The following is a 19,263-nucleotide window of genomic DNA, read 5'->3' as shown; positions in this document are numbered from 1 at the left end:
TAACATGTATGTCACGCTAGGCAGATCATACATTCTATGTGAAATACACGACAGTAAATAAAATAAAGCAGTTACGTCATTTACGTTATGTTTAGGCAGCAGTATTCATTCTCTGTGATACTGTACGAAACACTCTATGCACAAACCAACATCACATTTGCAACGCATTGTTCTAGGAGTTCCTTTGCAGTTTCCTGCGGCGCAGCATCTTCTTTTTTTCTGTGGTACCATATCTACCAGATGGTTCTTTTCATCGTATCTGATGTCATACAGTCCTCTAGCTTGATATGGATTACCTGCTGGGCGACCTGAACCTCTAAAGATTGTTGCATTGGAAATCAGGTAACATTTCAGAATGTTTCATACCTGGATTTCTTAAGAGAAGCACGCATTATGTACAGACACATCCAGTAGCCACGTAAAAATTGGCCACCAGCATTTCTTTCCTCTGATTCTCACTCTATATAACGCTCCGTTTTCGTCCATTCGGTCAGTTCCCCCGTATTTTTGTTGTATTCCCAAATAACGTGTGGTCGCTGTACAACTATTCTTTTCTCCTCCTGTCTTTAATATCGTCTCACAGAGCTGACTGGATTGATGTATGGCTGGTCGAAGCAATTATTACAACAGAATTATCGAGCTATCTGGCAATCATCATTCCACTTTCCTTGCTGCCCTTGTAATTAAATTTCCTCTCTTATTCCTTTTGGACATTGTCTTAGAGGGTATAAGTTGACATTCTTTAGGCAGACGATTCTCACGAAAATTGCCTCTTTTAGGTTAACCAACAACGTTGGCGATGTAAACAGATTATCAAAATAGAACCCGCAGGGCAGATTTTTACCTTTGGCAGGAGTCAGTCATTTGAACCAGCAGTGTAGCACATTTTCCGTATGCTTTCGTTCGTTTGTGGATCAGGTCCTTGGTATAGTCCAAAATACACTAGATAACCCATGTTTTTGTTTAGGCACCATGCTTTGAACCCAAATATAATGGGTTTACCTTTCAGAAATTGTTTGCATCCATGCCTGCCGAAGTACTTTATCACGCTTTCATCATAATCCAAATCTTGCTCAGGCTAAAAGTGGAGAGAAAACATTTTTCTTAACGTATCTTTTAATGGCCGAAGTTTCCACATTTTATCGTTTACATTCCTTAGTGTGCTATTACTTGAGTGGATGAAGTTCGAAATTGTTTCAGATCAGTCTGTTCTGATCATGTTGTGCACCATTTCATTTCTCGTGCCCAACCCTGAATCCCAGTAACATCTTCTGCTAGGTAGGAGATTATAGCCCCAGAGAATTAGAATTCCTAGAAAACCGTTTATTTCTTCGTCTGTTATTTTGGGATCTGGGCAGTTCTTGAACAAATCGTACTTTGTAGATTCAGTACTGAAAAATTTAATTATTTCATCATTTCAAAACAGTTCTAAGCACTGAACTGGAGACGAGCTTGTGTATTTACTGTGATTCCTGTCAGGAAATAAAGCATTATCGCTTTGCAGATCCTCCATTTTCCAATCTCTTATTACAGTTTTTGAGATCTGTTTCCTCTGAAACGACATTTCCTGGTTTATCATCATGAGAGCAGGCGGTCTCAGGTTCACCACATAACCTGTTTTTGTTGGTCAATACCGCTTCTGCACCAGAATGAAGCTACCTTGGTCCAAGGTTATCTGTCTTTCCACCCCTCTCTTCTTCACCAGAATCATCATCCGACTCTACATCAGCTTCAGGAGGCTCGATAAATATATTCGTGGCATCTTCTGCCTCCTCCTCAAGAACAGCCAGGATTCCATGCACAGACTGGCCTCTGAGAAAGAAGGAAACATTATATTGACTGTTCTTCATGGCGTAACATATGTGCAAAACAAAATTAAAAACGGGATTTGGAACCGTAATAATGAATTGCATTTTGTGGCTAACCTATAATATAAATTTCAGCGCCTTTAAAATTACAATTCAGTGAAAGATTTATAAAATTTATGGTATATTGCTTCACAAAATAGTACTTACTTCTTATTCAGAGAAAGTCTTCAGTAAATGAACAACCAGCCACAGTCCTCTACCTGTTTTCTACTGGCAGAAACCCACTTAAATGTCAACAACAGAGTTTCTGTAACTGAGAAAAACACAACGATAGGCATTTCAAACTCATGCATTATTGCCAACAAGAGAAAACAATGATAGAAGTTACGTGACATATACTCGTATGTCACGCCATGCAGATTTGGGTTAAGAAGTCTTCGAACCACACACATATCAGACAACGTAATGCGTATACACGGGTCGTTGGAATGGAGCAGCATTTCAAACGTTTTCCTGAAACGTAGTAATGTGAAATCTGCCTCTAGTCCTCCATCAATGGTTCGCGGGATACCGTGTGAGGAAAGGAAAAGCAGAGTTTCGCACTACCGATGCTTTTTAAATACGTGCTGATTTGCGGACAGAAGCTTCCCCGCCTCTAGGAAATTTATTACATTCGAACTCAGAATATGTTCAAGAATTCTGCATCAAATCGGTAACACCGAGCGGTTCTAGGCGCTTCAGTCTGGAACCGCGCTACCACTACGGTCGCAGGTTCCAATCCTGCCTCGGGCATGTACATGTGTGATGTCCTTAGGTTAGTTAGGTTTAAGTAGTTCTAAATTCTAGGGGACTGATGATCTCAGATGTTAAGTCCCATAGTGCTCAGAGCCATTTGAACCATGTTTCTAATTTTGCGAATCCGTTCTTTTACCCTTTCTATATACCGCAGTCATTCACGTTTTGTTTCAGTTGCATGGGACTTCGCACTGGACGAGAGATTCACGACAATACAAACTAGGTAAGGGAACAATGCCGTAGGGTACTCTTTGTCAAATCGAATTAGGACTCCATTCGGACCTGGTGACTGATTTGTTTTCAACTCTTTCAGTTGTTTCTCTAAGCCAGGGATGCTTATTATATGTCACACGGGAAAACATGCGATGGTCAAATGACGGTATGTTGTACGATCCTACTGGATGAATAATTCCCTAAACGCGACATTTTAACTTCAGCTTTCCTTTGGCTGTTTTCTGTCGTCGCACCAGATTGGTCAACGAATATATATGCTCAAATATTAAGTTGGTTGATACGACCCAAACGTCAGCAAAAATCCATCTGAACATAATGACAATACAAGAAGTGGAGCAGGGTAAAAACCCGTCCAGTAGTTCCAGAAGCCAGAATCCACGCATTGGGAGGCTGACCAATTTAGCGCAATTGACATTACTTCTATAGTATTAACATATAAACTCCTTCTTCTTATTCTTGTGCCTTTGTCCAAAAGTGTCGCAGGGTCGGCATTGTTTAGCCGAGCGGCCTAAGGCGCTGCAGTCATGGACTGTGCGGCTGGTCCCGGCGGAGGTTCGAGTCCTCCCTCGGGCATGGGTGTGTGTGTTTGTCCTTAGGATAATTTAGGTTAAGTAGTGTGTAAGCTTAGGAACTGATGACCTTAGTTGTTAAGTCCCATAAGATTTCACACACATTTGAACTTTTTTTTTCGGCATGGTTATGGGTGGATTTGGCAGGATTAATTTAAGGGGTGGGCGGATGCCCTTCCTGTCGCTACCCCGGTACACCAATGGTGATGATGATGAAATGATGAAGACAACACAAACACTGCCAGGAATCGAACACGGAAGCCCGTCATCTAGAGGCAACGACGCTAGCCAATAGACCACGAGCTGCGGACAGACTCCTTAAAAATCTTGATAAAAAAAAACATTAACAATAAAAGCAAAGGGAATTACAGAATCTATAACCAACGTGTTAAGAAGCCCCACGGGCTACAAAATGTAAACTCTTAATTGCAACAGAAGAGGAGGAGGGGCGGATGGGGGAGCCCGTTTATAATGATGTGATGGTTACATTAAGAACGTACTCCAATACATGGGCATATAGAAATGTAAAGCAGATCATTACAGGTATAATAACTACTCTTTATATGTATATATTTTGCATCACCCCGGTTCCCAGAACTGCTGAAGGTAGACGTTGACTGTGGGCACTGTATTACAGACACAGTCCCTTTGTTCAAAGATGTCACTAAACCCGCCCAAAGATGTAAACAAAATGGTTCAAATGGCTCTGAGCACTATGGGACTTAACTACTGAGGTCATCAGTAACTACTGAGGTCATCAGTCCCCTATAACTTAGAACTAATTAAACCTAACTAACCTAAGGACATCACACACATCCATGACCGAGGCAGGATTCGAACCTGCGACCGTAGCGGTCACGCGGTTCCAAACTGACGCACTTAGAACCGCACGGCCACACCGGCCGGCCAAGATGTAAACAAACATGCATGAGCAGCGCATATTGGACAGAGGGGGTTCGACAGCCCATCAGTTCCAGTCATTCCACCAGGAAGGACGTACAGGGCTCGTGTTGTCTGTAGTTCAATCATGCCTAGACGGTCAGTGCCGCAGTTCGATCGCGTTCGCCAGGAAGGGCTCTCAATAAGGAAAGTGTCCAGGCGTCTCGGAGTGAGCCAAAGCGACGTTGTTCGGACATGGAGGACATAAAGAGAGGCAGGAACTGCTGATGACATGCCTCGCTCAGGCCGCCCAAGGGCTACTACAGTAGTGGATAACCGCTGCCTACGGATTATGACTCGGAGGAACCCTGACAGCAACGCCACCATGTTGAATAATGCTTTTCGTGCAGTCACAGGACGTCGTGTCACGAGTGTATGCAGTAGCCTGCATGATGCTCAACTACACTCCCGACGTCCATGGCGGGGTCCATCTTTGCAAACATGACACCATGCAGCGCGGTACAGATGGGCGCAACAACACACAGAATAGACCGCTCAGGATTGGCATCACGTTCTCTTCGCCGATGAGTGTCGCATATGCCTTCAACCAGACAATGGTCAGAGAAGTGTTTGGAGGCAATCCGGTCAAATTGAACGTCTTAGACACACTGTCCAGCGAGTACAGCAAGGTAGAGGTTACCTGCTGTTTTGGGCTGGCATTATGTGGGGACGACGTACGCCGCTGGTGGTCGTGGAAGGCACCATAACGGCTGTATGATACGTGAATGCCATCCTCCGACAGATATCGTAACCATATTGTCAGCATATTGGCGAGGCATTCGTCTTCATGGACGACAATTCGCGCCCGCATAGTGCACATGTTGTGAATAACTTCCTTCAGGATAACGACATCGCTCGACTAGAGTGGCCAGCATGTTCTCCAGACATAAACCCAATCGAACATGCCTGGGATACACTGAAAAGGGCTGTTTATGGACTACGTGACCCACCAACCACTCTGAGGGATCTACGCTGAATCGCCGTTGAGGAGAAGGACATCTGGAACAACAGTGTCTTGGTGAACTTGTGGATAGTATGCCACGACGAATACAGGCAATGCGAGAGGATGCACTAGTGGGTATTGGAAGTACCGGTGTGTACAGGTCTGGACCACCACCTCCGATGGTATCGCTGTATCGTGGTGCAACATGCAATGTGTGTTTTTTATGAGCAATAAAAAGGTCGGAAATGATGTTTATGTTGATCTCTATTCCAGTTTTCAGAACAGGTCCCGGAACTCTCGGAACCGAGGTGATACAAAACTTTTTTTGATGTGTGTATAAAATCAGTATGACCTGGGTATTCATATTGCCAATTTAATTAGAATTAGGGCCCAAAATCGTTTTTTTGGCAACAGAAACTTCCTGAATGGTTGAAAATGGTCTTCAAGAAGCCGAACATACACATTTCCAGTCAATCATCGACTCAGTTGGATCAGAGCACCTAGTCCATTTCCTGTAAGCAGTTAGTACAGTCCTCACCATTATGGAACCACTACCAGCTTGCAAAGTGTCTTATTGACAACTTGTGTCCACGGCTTCGTTGGGTCTGTGCCACACCCTAACCCTACCATCAGCTTTTAGAAACTGAAATCGCGGCCCATCTGATGAGGCTACGGTTTTCCAGCCGTCTAGGGCCCTACCATATGGTCACGAGCCCAGGAGAGGCGCTGCAGGCGGTGTCGTATTGTTAGCAAAGGAATTTATGTTGCTCGTCTGCTGCCGTAGTCCATTAACGCCAAGTTTCGCCGCACGTTCTCACGGATACGTCAGTCGTACTTCCCACAATGATTTCCGCGGTTAACATTTCACGCGGTGTTGCTTGCCTGTTGGCACTAACAACTCTACGCAACGCCTCTCCGCACTGTTGTTAAGTGGAGGCCGTCGGCCACTTCGTGGTGAGAGTTGATGCCTGAGGTTTGGTGCTCTCGGCACACTCTTGATACAGTGGATCTCGGAATATTGAAGTCCCTGACGATTTCCGGAATGGAAAGTTCATGCACCTAGCTCCAACTACCATTTCACGTTCAAAGTCTGTTCATTCCTATCGCGGAGCCTTAATAACTTCGGAAACCGTTTCACTAGAATCGGCTGAGTAAAAATAGCAGGTCCTCAAACGCATTGCCTTAATACACATTGTGTATGCGATACTAACGCGAACTATGTACACTCATCCTCATAAGTTAAGGATAATGCATAAACATGGTGAAACAACGTTCTGCGGGTTTAAATCACATCGGGGTATGACCATGCGCTGCATTTGACCTGCGGTCGTCGCACGGTGGCGCTGGCAGCAGTCCATATACACAGAGGTGTGTTGGTCCATATCAGAGTGCGGTGCAGCAAGTATGCAGACATTTTCAGACGTGCTAATGGTGACTGTGTGTAGGAAATGGCTCAAAGAACACATATTGATGACGTTATGAGGGGTAGAATACTAGGGCGACTGGAGGCTGGTCAAACACAGCAGGGCGTAGCACGGGCTTTCCGTGTGTCACAAAGTGTGATCTCAAGATTATGGCAACGATTCCAGCAGACAGGAAACGTGTCCAGGCGCTACAGTACGGGACGTCCACAGTGTACAACACCACAAGAAGATCGATATCTCACCATCAGTGCCCGCAGACGGCTACGGAGTACTGCAGGTAGCCTTGTTCGGGACGTTACCGCAGGCACTGAAACAGTTGTCTCCAGACACACAGTCTACAGACGTCTGAACAGACATGGTTTATTCGCTCGGAGACCTGCAAGGTGAATTCCACTGACCCCTGGTCACAGGAGAGCCCGTAAAGCCTGGTGTTAAGAACCCAGTACATGGTCACTGTAACAGTGGTCCCGGGTTATGTTCACGGACGAGTGCAGGTATAGTCTGAACAGCGATTCTCGTCGGGTTTTCATCTGGCGTGAACCAGGACCAGATACCAACCCCTTAATGTACTTGAAAGGGACCCGTATGGAGGTTGTGCTTTGATGGTGTGGGGTGGGATTATGACGTGCACGTACACCCTTGCATGTCTTTGACAGAGGAACTGTGACACGTCAGGTGTATCGGGACGTCATTTTGCACCACTATGTCCGCCTTTTCAGGGGTGCAGTGCGTCCCACCTTCCTCCTGATAGATAACGCACGGCCCCACGGAGCTGCCATCTGGGAGGAGTACCTCGAAACAGAAGATATCAGGCGAACCTGCCTGTACTCCAGACCGAAACCCCGTCGAGCACGTCTGGGATGCTCTCGGTCGACGTATCGCTGCACGTCTTCAAACCCCTACAACACTTCCGGAGCTCCGACAGGCACTTGGGCAAGAATGGGAGGCTATACCCCAGCAGCTGATCTACCACCTGATCCAGAGTATGTCAACCCGTTGTGCGGCCTGTGTACGTGTGCATGGTGATCATATCCCATATTGATGTTTGGGTACATGCGTACGAAACAGTGGCGTTTTGTAGCACATGTGTTTCGGGACGGTTCTCAGCTTATCACCAATACTGTGGACTTACAGATCTGTGTCGTTTGTGTTCCCTATGAGCCTATCCTATTAGCGCCAGTTTGGTGTGGCACCACATTCTGCAATTATCCTTAATTTATGAGCATGAGTGTATATGCATATCACTATACCATGACTTCCATCACCTCAGTTTATATTGCTTCTTCCTACGTGCGTCTCACGGAAGGGTCAAGAAGGTAAAGTGTGTCAAGAGGTTAACCACCAATCGTTCTTCCCAAATTCTATTCCCGAGTGGATTGGGAGAGGGACTAACTAACTGTAGTACACAAAGTACTCTCCGCCAAGCACCGTAGGGTGATTTGCGGAATGTAGACGTACACCCAGAAAAGTTTTATGGCAAGTGAGTGTGCCGACGAGACCACGCAAACCGCACGCTCTTTGCACGCTGCTTTCTGCGTCTTCTCTCGGCTGGAACTGGAGGCGCCGCCTGCCCCCGGTTAAAATGCGTCGCTGGAAGTTTACGTGGCGCCACAGGGGCGGCGTGGCCGCAGAGTGGTTGGGCGGAGAAGAGCGGGCGAGCAATAAAGTCTAGGAATAGCGGCGGAAGCGCGCCGCGAAGTGCCAATTTGCGCCAATTTCCTGCCGTGGACGGCAATTATCGCGGGGCTTCTTCGCTGCTGCGCGGGGCGCCGCTGCGGAAGACACTGGCTACCCACCCGCCGCTTCCTCGGTCAACACACAACCGAGTCTGCCGCCACCACAGAGTTCACGTGCCACGTACTCAAACTTTGCTCCGTTTAGCACCAGTCTGCTGTGGTCAACCAATAGTCTGGTTGCTTGACGTCCTTCGTTGCTACCTTTGTTTGTGGTCCCCACCATGGAGGTAATACCTCATGAGGGGTAAAATGAAACTCTCTGAGGGGTAAAAACAAAGAGTGAGTTAAATTGAACGATATATTTCTAAAACGGCATCAGTCCATAATATGACGATTTTGAGTTTGCTTTTGCTTCATATAGTATATACGGAGTGCGTTCCATAGGTAATGCCACCAATTATTTTCTGACACAAAGGTACACCATAGCGCGTTGTAACCGGCTGGGCTAAGTGGAGGAGGGTGTTAGCTTCAAAACACTCTTTCACTCATTCGGCTTCGAGCTGCCGGAGAGTCAGCACGTGCGTTTCCGTCAACCCCGTTTTGAGTTTATGTGACACGGAATAATGGATCAATGGATCATTCTGTAGAGCAACGGTACGCTATCAAATTTTGCGTTTAACTTGTGAAGTCCGCCACCGAAACGTTTCCATTACTTCAGCATACCTTTGTGAATGATTTCTTGTCCAAATCACATGTTTTCCGATGGCACAAGTCGTTCATGGAGGGCCGAGAGGAGATCACCGACGAACCTCGCAGTGGACGGCCATCAACCGCACGAGTCGACGAAAATGTGATGCGTGTGCGCGATTGTTTGAACTCCGACAGACGACTGAGCTCTCAATTGATAGCACAAGCTCTAAACAAGTCGAAAACAACCGTTTTCCGCATTTTAACCGAAGATTTGAATATGAGAAAGGTGTCTGCCAAAATCGTCCCAAAAGAGTTGACCGACGAACACAAGCACATGCGAGTGCTTCGGTGCCGAGAAATGTTGGAAATGTGTGAAAATGATCCTCATTTTTTAAACTCAGTTATCACTGGTGATGAGTCCTGGATTTCTGAGTACGACCCTGAGACGACAAGGCAGGGTTCAGAGTGGCACACTCCATCGTCGCCCCGTCCCAAGAAGGCACGCATGAGCAAGTCCAGGATCAAAACCATGCTCATTGTCTTCTTTGACGTCGGAGGCATTGTCCACCACGAATCCGTACCTGCAAGGACTACAGTGAACTCAGCTTTCTACTTGGAAGTGCTCAAAAGACTGAAAAGAAGGGTCTCGCGCTGCCTAAGCGACATCGAGGACACGTGGAAAGTTCACCACGACAACGCGCCGAGTGACAGCGCCTTCATTGTCAACGACTTCCTGGCCAGGACCAAGACTCCATTGGTTCCCCAGCCTCCCTACAGTCCTGACCTGGCTCCCGCTGACTTTTTTTTTTTTTTTTTTTTTTTGTTTCCTCGGTTAAAAGGAGTCATGGACATTGGGACACGATTGAAAGCATCCATGCGCATGTAACATCAGCTCTAAAGAACATTCCGGAAAAGGCATTCCAGGATACCTTCCAGGCATAGAAACACCGCCTCCAGAAGTTTATTGACGCAAGAGGGTGCTATTTTGAAAATTTTTGATTATTTGTACGAATATATTCAATAAATGAATTTTTATTAATTTGGTCGCATTACTTATGTAACGCATGTTGTATGTAAATGCACAGACTGACATTAAAAGGGTCAGTCCATCAATTTTTGTGCATTTTATAGTAATAGTATTTTTATGATGTCATCAGTCAACGACCCTTGCCCATTTAAAAGTAAAGAGACGTAAGTCGTAACTCGTGCTCCTTTGAAGGTAAAGTTTAGATAGCAGCTGTTTCTACTCGCATGATCGCACCCCCGAACCCTCTCTGGCAACGTATTTTGCATATACAGTGTAAACACTGAAGCAAACATAGTATACATTGATCAGCCATTGTGACCACTTATGACTACCTACATAACAGCCAGTGTCTTTTGCACGGATGACAGCTGCGTCGCGTCATGGCATGGAAGCAATGTGCCCTTGGTAGGTCGCTGGGGGAGGGGGGGGGGGGTTAGTTGGCGCCACATCTGCACACGCAAGCCACCTAATACCGTAAATTCCAGGGAATGTGCTCTGACGCCACGTTCAGCCACATCCCAGATGTGTTCGATCTGGTTCAGATCTGGCGAGTTGGGGGCCGATACATCTCCTGGAAATCACCACTGGGTTCCCCGGACCACTCCCTCACACTCCAGGCCTTGTCATACGGCGCATTATCTTGTTGAAAAATGCCGCTGGCGTCGGGAAACATGATCGTCACGAAAGGGTGTACGTGGTCTGCAAACAGCATACGATACTCCTTGGCCGTGATGGAGCCTTGCACGAGCTCTACTGGCCCCTTCGATGCCCACGCGAATGTCCCCCATAGCATAATGGAGCCACCACCAGCTTGTCTCTGTCCCGCAGTGCAGGTGTCGAAGAGCTGTTCTCCTGGAAGACGACGGATTCACTCCCACCCATAGCATGGTGAAGAAGATATCAGGATTAATCAGACCGTGCAACGTTGTGCGACTCCGCCAGCGTCCAGTGCCGATGGTCACGTGCCCATGTCAGTCGTAGTAGCCGATGTCGTGGTGTTAACATCGGCACATGCATGGGTCGCCGGCGACGGCAGCCCATCGTTAGGAGTGTTCGATGCACTGCATGTTCAGATACACTTTTACTCTGCCCAGCATTAAAATCTGTTGCTAGTTCCGCCACAGCTCGCCACCTGTTCTGTTTCACCAGTCTGCCCACCCTACGACGTCCGACATCTGTAATGAGGGATGGCCGCCCAACCTGACGACGTCTGGACGTGCTTTCACCACATGTTGAAGACACACCCGACAGCATTCCTCGAACACCCAACAAGCTGTGCACTTTCCAAAATGACTGTGTCAAGCATTCGGGCCATTACAATCTGTCCTCACTCAAACTCAGATAAATCGCACGCCTCCCTCATTCTACATACGGAAAGCACACTCACTGATACTAAATGCACCGTTCGTGTGTCTGACTAGCAGTCACTCCTCACAAGGTGACGCTGCTATCGCCTGAAGCTGTTTATATCGACAGTGGGTCGGTGTTCACAATGTTTTGATTGATCAGTCTATGTCTACAAAGACGCTGAAGGAGAGAAAACACCTGAAGTGTGCTCATTTATAAGCCTTCCGTCTTCAGACCACAAGTGGCCCAGCGGGACTATCCGACCGCCGTGTCATCCTTAGATTACAATGCAGACAGGAGGGGCGTGTGGTCAGCACACCGTTCTCCCGGTCGTTATGATGGTTTTCTTTGACCGGAGCCGCCACTATCTGGTCGAGTAGCTACTCAGTTGGCATCACGAGGCTGAGTGCACCCCGAAAAATGGCAACAGCGCATGGCGGCCCGGATGGTCACCCATGCAAGTGCCGGCCGCGCCCGACAGCGCTTAACTTCGATGACCTGACGGGAACCGGTGTTTCCACTGCGGCAAGGCCGTTGCCGCTCATTTATAAATAATCCCTAATATGCGACAAGAGTACTCTGCGCTTCGTCTATTCTCAGACAACTGCTCAGATCAGAATAAGAATTACTCAGCAGTCTTCTGTTGTATCCAACCGATTCTGGGAGATTCAGCAAAATTCGACGTGTTTTCGAGTGAGGTACGACAATTTTTTGCCCTGAAATAGGGATTTCGGCGTTATAAGAAGGAAACTAATTAAACAGGAAAGACATTTTACTGTGCATGATGTCACAGAGATGATTTTTAGAAGTTCGAAAGCAGGTACATTTCTTGTTAGGGATCTTATTGCTAGTGAAATACTAGACTTCAAATCATGGTAGCAGCCGTACTTCATGAAGACAATTTCTGAAGAAACAAAGTACTGTAAGATAAGGGAAGGTGACATTCTCTATCTGCACTTTTTCGCATTTTGTTTTAGCTAATACGATTTTTATTTAATCGTATGGCTAGGGCCTCCCGTCGGGCAGGCCGTTCGCCGGGTGCCGGTCTTTCGATTTGACGCCACTTCGGCGACCTGCAGTCGATGAGGATGATGATGAGAACGAACACCAAGTCCCTGGGTGCAGAAAATGCCCCGACCAAGCCGGCAATCGAACCCGGGCCCAGAGGATTGAAAATCCGTCACACTGACCATTCAGCTACCGAGGGCAGACAGATAATACGAGAAAGGGTTGTTTTACAACATCTACAATCGTGAATGAACTGACTTCTCACATTTCTCTCCTGTTCTTCCAATGTGGTCCGTTGACTGTACCATAAAAGCTAGCTTATCTATCTGGGAAGTTTCCAAGTCAGTCAAATATAATGAAAGCCATGAGAAGACTCCAACCTTGTCTGCATAACGAATACGTACCTTCGTATGAAGAAATTTTGAACTTACCTGTAAGAAATGACAGTCATTATGATGAGTTAATGGGCAATAAAACACTGATTGTAGAATGAGACATTAATTGTATAATAGTAGAATTGTAGGTGTCACATGGTATGCAGTCAAGATAATGTTAATGCGAATGAAAAGTAGCATGCGATTTTAGTATCTTTTACATGTATTTCATTAAAAATCTTCAATTTCTAGCTTTTAATGATTAACTACAGTACCAAAATATAACATCAGAAGTTCAAGCTCTTAGCTAGAACTCGAATTTGTAATAAATAACATAACAAAGCCAATAAATAAATAAAGCCAATAAATAAAGTTATGTCACAATTTAAACAGTTTTTTTTTCAATTTCCAACAAACGTTTTGGGTTGACTCAAGCTCATTTACAAACATACCATTCAACTGTGTTTCAATCACGAAACTATCACTATTTCGTAAGACTGCAATATTGATTACATAAGTTACCAATAATTACTGAAACGCACGCTGAATCACGCAGGGCTAACAGGTAATTAGGATTGTGGAAAGGGCCAAGGGAGTTGCGGTCGGATTCATTTCACAATTCTAATTTATTATCATTTAGTTCACAAATACACTTTTGAAAGAATTAAATTTGCTTCGCGGCTGAAGGCCTCCAACCAGATGGTTTAGAATAAGTTCAATTTTGAAAAGACATAACACACAGTTAAATTTGCGAATAAGATAAATCGTATACATATACGAGATCAGCATGCGGAGCGGCTGAAGGCCGCCGGATTAAATCTTCAAAATTCCAAATATACTTTGATGATTACTGAAGGCAGAAGGTCACAATGTTTAATGCTCGGTTTATACTAGCAAGTTACCGCAGCAATTTACTTGCGTGGAGGAACTTGCAGCGCGATTTGCGAGTGTAAACATATCGCCAAGTCGACTTGCGACCGTAGCAATTTATTGCGGAAGTGACTTTCTGGACGTTTTCCACTTCCAGTGTGAACACCACGCAATAAGTATCTGCAAGTAACTTGCAGCTTTTAGGATTTAGTTCTATTTCCTGCAAGTAGGAAGCGCAAGTTATAGTATGTCGTCTGCATAACACTCATATTTAACATTTTACTTAATGTGGTGGCTTAATTTTAAGCAAGCATCTTACGTATTTTATGCAAACAAATTGCAGAAATGGAGGAGGAACGGGAATGGATGAAGCAGGATACAGAACATTTTATTGAAGCCTTGGAGAGCTACCACAAAATATGGAACGTGCATAACCGAGGCTTTAAGGATAGAGTGAAGAAGATGAGCGCATTAAACGAAATCTCGTCGATATTCGACACATCTGTGAAAGAAGTACAGAGACAGTAGCATAACTTGAAGACACAACCCCTTTACCACGTGCATCCACTCGCTTGTTGTTTCAGGAGTCTAGAAAAAGACGATGTGTAATGATTACATGTTCTATTTAATTAGCTTGACACTTTCCATTTTAAGAGCATTAGAAAAAAACATTTTTATAAGCATATCATTCTGTAAAATGCAGTTTATTTCATAAAAATTTAATTTCATTGTTGTGTTTTCACATACCTTCAAATAATTTTTCCCTTTTCAAGATGTTAAGAATGGCTCTACATACATTGGGTACGATCAGAGCAATCGTGCTGATGTGAATATGAAACAAATACATTAGGGACTTGTGTGAGTCTCCTACAAAGAAGAGATTTCAAAATTCAAACATTTTTTGGTTGTATGTTTCACATAAATAAATGAAATGCCTATTTTATTCGTAGCTCACCGGTAGCTATAAATCGTAGAGTGACTAGCAAACGTTCCTTTGCTGAAATAGCAGTACGGAAGTTTGTGTCTCGTTTGGATATGACGGGCGCTATTAACATCAACAAATACTCCAGATCATTTGAGGACATTCTGCAAAAGTTTTCAAAAGCATTCATGCTCTCGATACTAAGTTCTTGCAAAAGGTTATTATAGACACCATTTTACGATCTTCTCATTATCTACTCTTTTTCTTTTTCACGTTTTGCATTACAATTACAAGAGCTGCAGCATATCTCACCTGCCTACTTGTCATTTTACATTTCGGCTGACACGTAGTGGTACTGAAAGCATATGTAAACAGTATCAGCAAGTTGTTGACGCAAGTTTCTTGCCAAAGAACTTGCGGAAGTATCTTGCTTAATTCTCGTGCTGCTGTGTAAACACAGCTGCAAGTGGCTAGCAATAACTTGCAGCAATAACTTCTGCAAGCGACTTGCTAGTGTAAACCCAGCTTTAAGATGTCAACCGGGCTGATGGCCCACAAGGTGCACAGAAAGAGATAAGCAAACGCAATAAGACGGCTGAAGGCTGCAAAGTTAAATTCCGCAAATTAAGGAAATATATATTGCAACAATCGGTAAAGCAATACATTAAGTTTAAAAAGTTCCTTTTTGCAACACCAACGGCGGAAGGCCCACAAAAACTTTTAAAATCTTTCAGAGGAAATTACAATAACCTTCCAAGAGCAAAATGGTTCAAATGGCTCTGAGCACTATGGGACTAAACATCTAAGGTCAGAACTACTTAAACCTAACTAACCTAAGGACATCACACACATCCACGCCCGAGGCAGGATTCGAACCTGCGAGCGTAGCGGTCGCGCGGTTCTAGACTGAAGCGTCTAGAACCGCTCGGCCACACCGGCCGGCTTTCAAGAGCAGAAGGCGATAATGTTTGGATTTTAAGGAAACTCTGAGAACATGTTTCCTAGGCTGAAGACCCACAACTAACCTTGCCAAATTAAAAATATAAAATACAGTTAAATTACAACAACATTTACACTGCCAAAAGGATAATTAAGAGAACGGCACTCAGATGTCTCTAGTGGATCGGTCTGCCCTCGTTCACTTAGGCGAGACACATGGTGAGTTCAACTACACTTAATTTGTGGGAACCCAACCAAGGGACAGTCCCGGACCAACCGACCAACCACTTGCTTGCCACGACGGAGTACACAAGAATTAAAGGTCCCAAAAAAATTACAAGTATCACTATCCCCAAACAAACGCGTATATGAACTGAGTTCCCAAAACTAAACACCATGATGGGCAGCAACAACAGGTGAGGAAAAGAGACTGCCTAAAAACTACGTTAGCTGCCAGGGCAGGTAACCAGAACACTAACGGCCACAAGGCAGAAAATTCCGCTGGTGCACTTGACTATGGATAAATTAATTTGATCAACCCCACCTCACGGCGGCTATCTCGAACACTTCACTCGTTGTTGCTCACAGGAAAACCTCCGCAACAGCAACGCCGGAACCAACAACGTAATGTTCAAAACCACTCAACCTTCACGTCTTTGGTCGGCGAGCGACGATGCTCGTACCGATCGGACAGCTCCAGACGATGGAGGTAAGAATAAGGGGAGATGGCGCTACGTATCCCAGTCGCACTACGTTTCGAAGTCATGAGGGCGTGGCTCGCTGCCATGACACTCTGACCGAAACATTGCCAGTGTGCTATAGCGCTGCGTGTATTACAGTCGCTAATTGCACCATATACGTATGTAACGTCATCAGATTGGTTGTTTCAAAGATTTTGTTTAAAATAAAATCTCGTAAAGGCGAAATTCCGCGTTTCTTCTGATTAAAAATAGTTTTTAATATAATATTACGAATAGCTAGCCTACAATGTAAACGATACAATTTTGTTAATTCAGTAATAAACGTGTATCACAAACTAAATAATAGAAACTGAAAACTAAGTTAGCTGTACCCTCTCTCCAAAGCCCCATAAATACATCTTGTTTGTAATACGTACTGGAACATTTCAGTTACGTTACACTACTGGGAAACACTGTTCATTACCACCAATATTTACTGAAATACGGTACATAGAATGGCAAATCTACACAGTGTCCTGTTTAGGCCTATACTTTACGCCAGTTAATGTAGTGCCTTACACAGTGTCCTGTTTAGGCCTATACTTTACGCCAGTTAATGTAGTGTTAGCTTTTAATTTGGTACATGATGAAGACAAAGTGAGTTACTCAACACTTCGATTATCGACGATACGTACGTATTATACTGAAACGTGAACTTGAAAACTAAGAATTTAATTCTTTGAATTAACATACCTTTTGCAAATGTTTTGGGTGTGTAGGGAAAACTGATGGTACAGCATTTTCTCGGAGTCTTACTGTTGAAAGGGAAGTTCGGTCTATGTCCTCTTCTCGGAAATGCTGAGAACATACAGTGCTCCATTTAGACGCGCGCCAATTCTTCCTCCTCACGGCATTCTCCCACAGAGCTTTCCGACTTTCAGTTTTAGGAAATCTAAAAGCATACAGGAGAAAAACACGCTATAGTACAAGTACCGATGTAGCACACGTTCATTCACAATGAAGTTGTAAAATCACACTTAACGAGACAACTTACACATGAAATGTTATTCCCTTCGATTTCGCATCACAATCAGAACGATTCGTACATCCGAACACCACACAAGTCACCATAATAGCGCAAAATCCTTCCAAAAGTGAGCGACAAGCCTATGCACACAAGCTTACAGTAGCAATGTTTTGGTCGAATTGAGATGGCTACCCTCGGCTTCACATAGCTTCACAGCTGTGACGTCACGGCTGTCTCGCTCTATTCTTACCTCCATGCTCCAGACAGACTCCGACACTGCGCAGAGACCGCCAGCGGCCCAATCGACTACGCCGCACGGAGATGTCCTCGGACCAACTGACCGACCAACAGTCCACCAAAGTCAGGCCCGGCTTAAGTGAGGCGTGGCCCCAACGGTGGCGCGGCCGCTGTCCACGCAGGGCTCACTGTTCCTGCAAGCCGGCGACTGGCTGGGCCGAATCCTGCCTCGGGCATGGATGTGTGTAGTGTCCTTAGGTTAGTTAGGTTTAAGTAGTTCTAAGTTCTACGGGACTGATGACCTCAGAAGTTTAGTCCCATAGTGCTCAGAGCCATTTGAACCAGTAAATTGCATAACAATTGGTTTATAGAAAAGACGATGTCCTTTATAACGTAAGCTCACCATATAGGCCATCATTCATTAACAATACCTGTAATTGAAGGACAATGTTGTGAATAGCACTGTCGAGCATGTCAGTAGATGTAGTGAGATATTACATCAGATGTTGCTTTTCAGCATCCCTAATGATATCGGACGATGGCAGTAGACTTACGGTTTCAGGTAACCTCACAAGCAACAGTCAAATGGATTGAGGTCTACGGACCTGGGAGGCTAGCCATGACGGACGAGCTGGGTCAGCACTCGATCCTCACTAAAAGAGCTGTGCAAGAGATCTTTCACACATGTAGCACCGTCGTGCATAAAAGTCGCACCTCCCAGCAGGGCTTTATCAGCCAGGCTACGGTTGATCTGACCCCCTCTCTAACTACAGCTCATTTTATACACGATTCTCATGCAGCCCCACTGACGTGTTGCTGTCCCGCTGCATCTGTTGACCAGATTTGGCACTCGTTTTTGATTTCAATAAAACCTCACGTCGTTTCAGGCTTTTGTCTCAATTTTTACCTGTCTACCTGCGTTACTCCGTGAATTAGTGCATTTTCTAATATTAACGGCCTTTTGGGTCACCATTATGTTATTAAAAGGCTACATTGCAAATTGTCTTACAGAGTGAACTCACTTTATATGTTTTCAGCTGTATGCCCATTACCATATTTTTCTTTGTTATACGAGGTGTGTTTTTTAAGTACCGTTTTGAAATTAAAAAAAAGACGTGCTAAGATATCTCAGTAATTTTATTTTTACATGAAAGCCTGTACCTTAATGTAATTTTCTACATAATTTCCGTCAGTATTGAGGCACTTGTCATAACGCATCAGTTTTTGAATACCCTCCACGTAGAAGTCTGCCGCCTGACTTGTTCACCGCTGCGTGACCACTTTTATGACTTCGTCATCGTCTTGAAGTCGCTGACCGCCCAGGTGTTTCTTCAAGTGCAGGAACAGATGGTAGTCACTGGGCGCAAGATCGGGGCTGTATGGAGGATGATCTAGAGTTTCCCATCGAAAAGATGTGATGAGATCTTTGGTCCGATTCGCCACATGCGGACGGGCATTGGCTTGCAGCAAAACGATGCCCTTGCTCAACATCCATGGACTGTTGCTTTGATTCTGGTGTGACGTAGGCCACCCATGTTTCATCGGCCATAACAACTTGGCTTAAGAAATCATCACCGTCGCTGTGGTACCGCTCAAGGAAAGCCAATGCACTGTCTAAACGGTTGTTTTTGTGCACATCCGTCAACATTTTCGGCACTACCCAACGTGCGCACAATTTTCTGTAATTCAAGTGCTCGGTCACAATGCCATACAAAACACTATGAGAAACATTAGGAAAGTCATCCCGCAAGGAG

The 19,263-nt window shown here is 45.0% G+C and overlaps 1 pseudogene; it reads right to left on the bottom strand.

Moving 5' to 3' along the window:
- Positions 1–11,873: 11,873 nt before the first annotated feature.
- On the bottom strand, positions 11,874–11,991 carry LOC126097678 (5S ribosomal RNA; annotated as a pseudogene).
- Positions 11,992–19,263: the final 7,272 nt, after the last annotated feature.

Source organism: Schistocerca cancellata, chromosome 1 (genome assembly GCF_023864275.1).
Source record: "Schistocerca cancellata isolate TAMUIC-IGC-003103 chromosome 1, iqSchCanc2.1, whole genome shotgun sequence".
NCBI lineage: Eukaryota > Metazoa > Arthropoda > Insecta > Orthoptera > Acrididae > Schistocerca > Schistocerca cancellata.
Note: the sequence above shows the minus strand (reverse complement) of the source record. Positions and strands in the feature narration are given on the sequence as shown.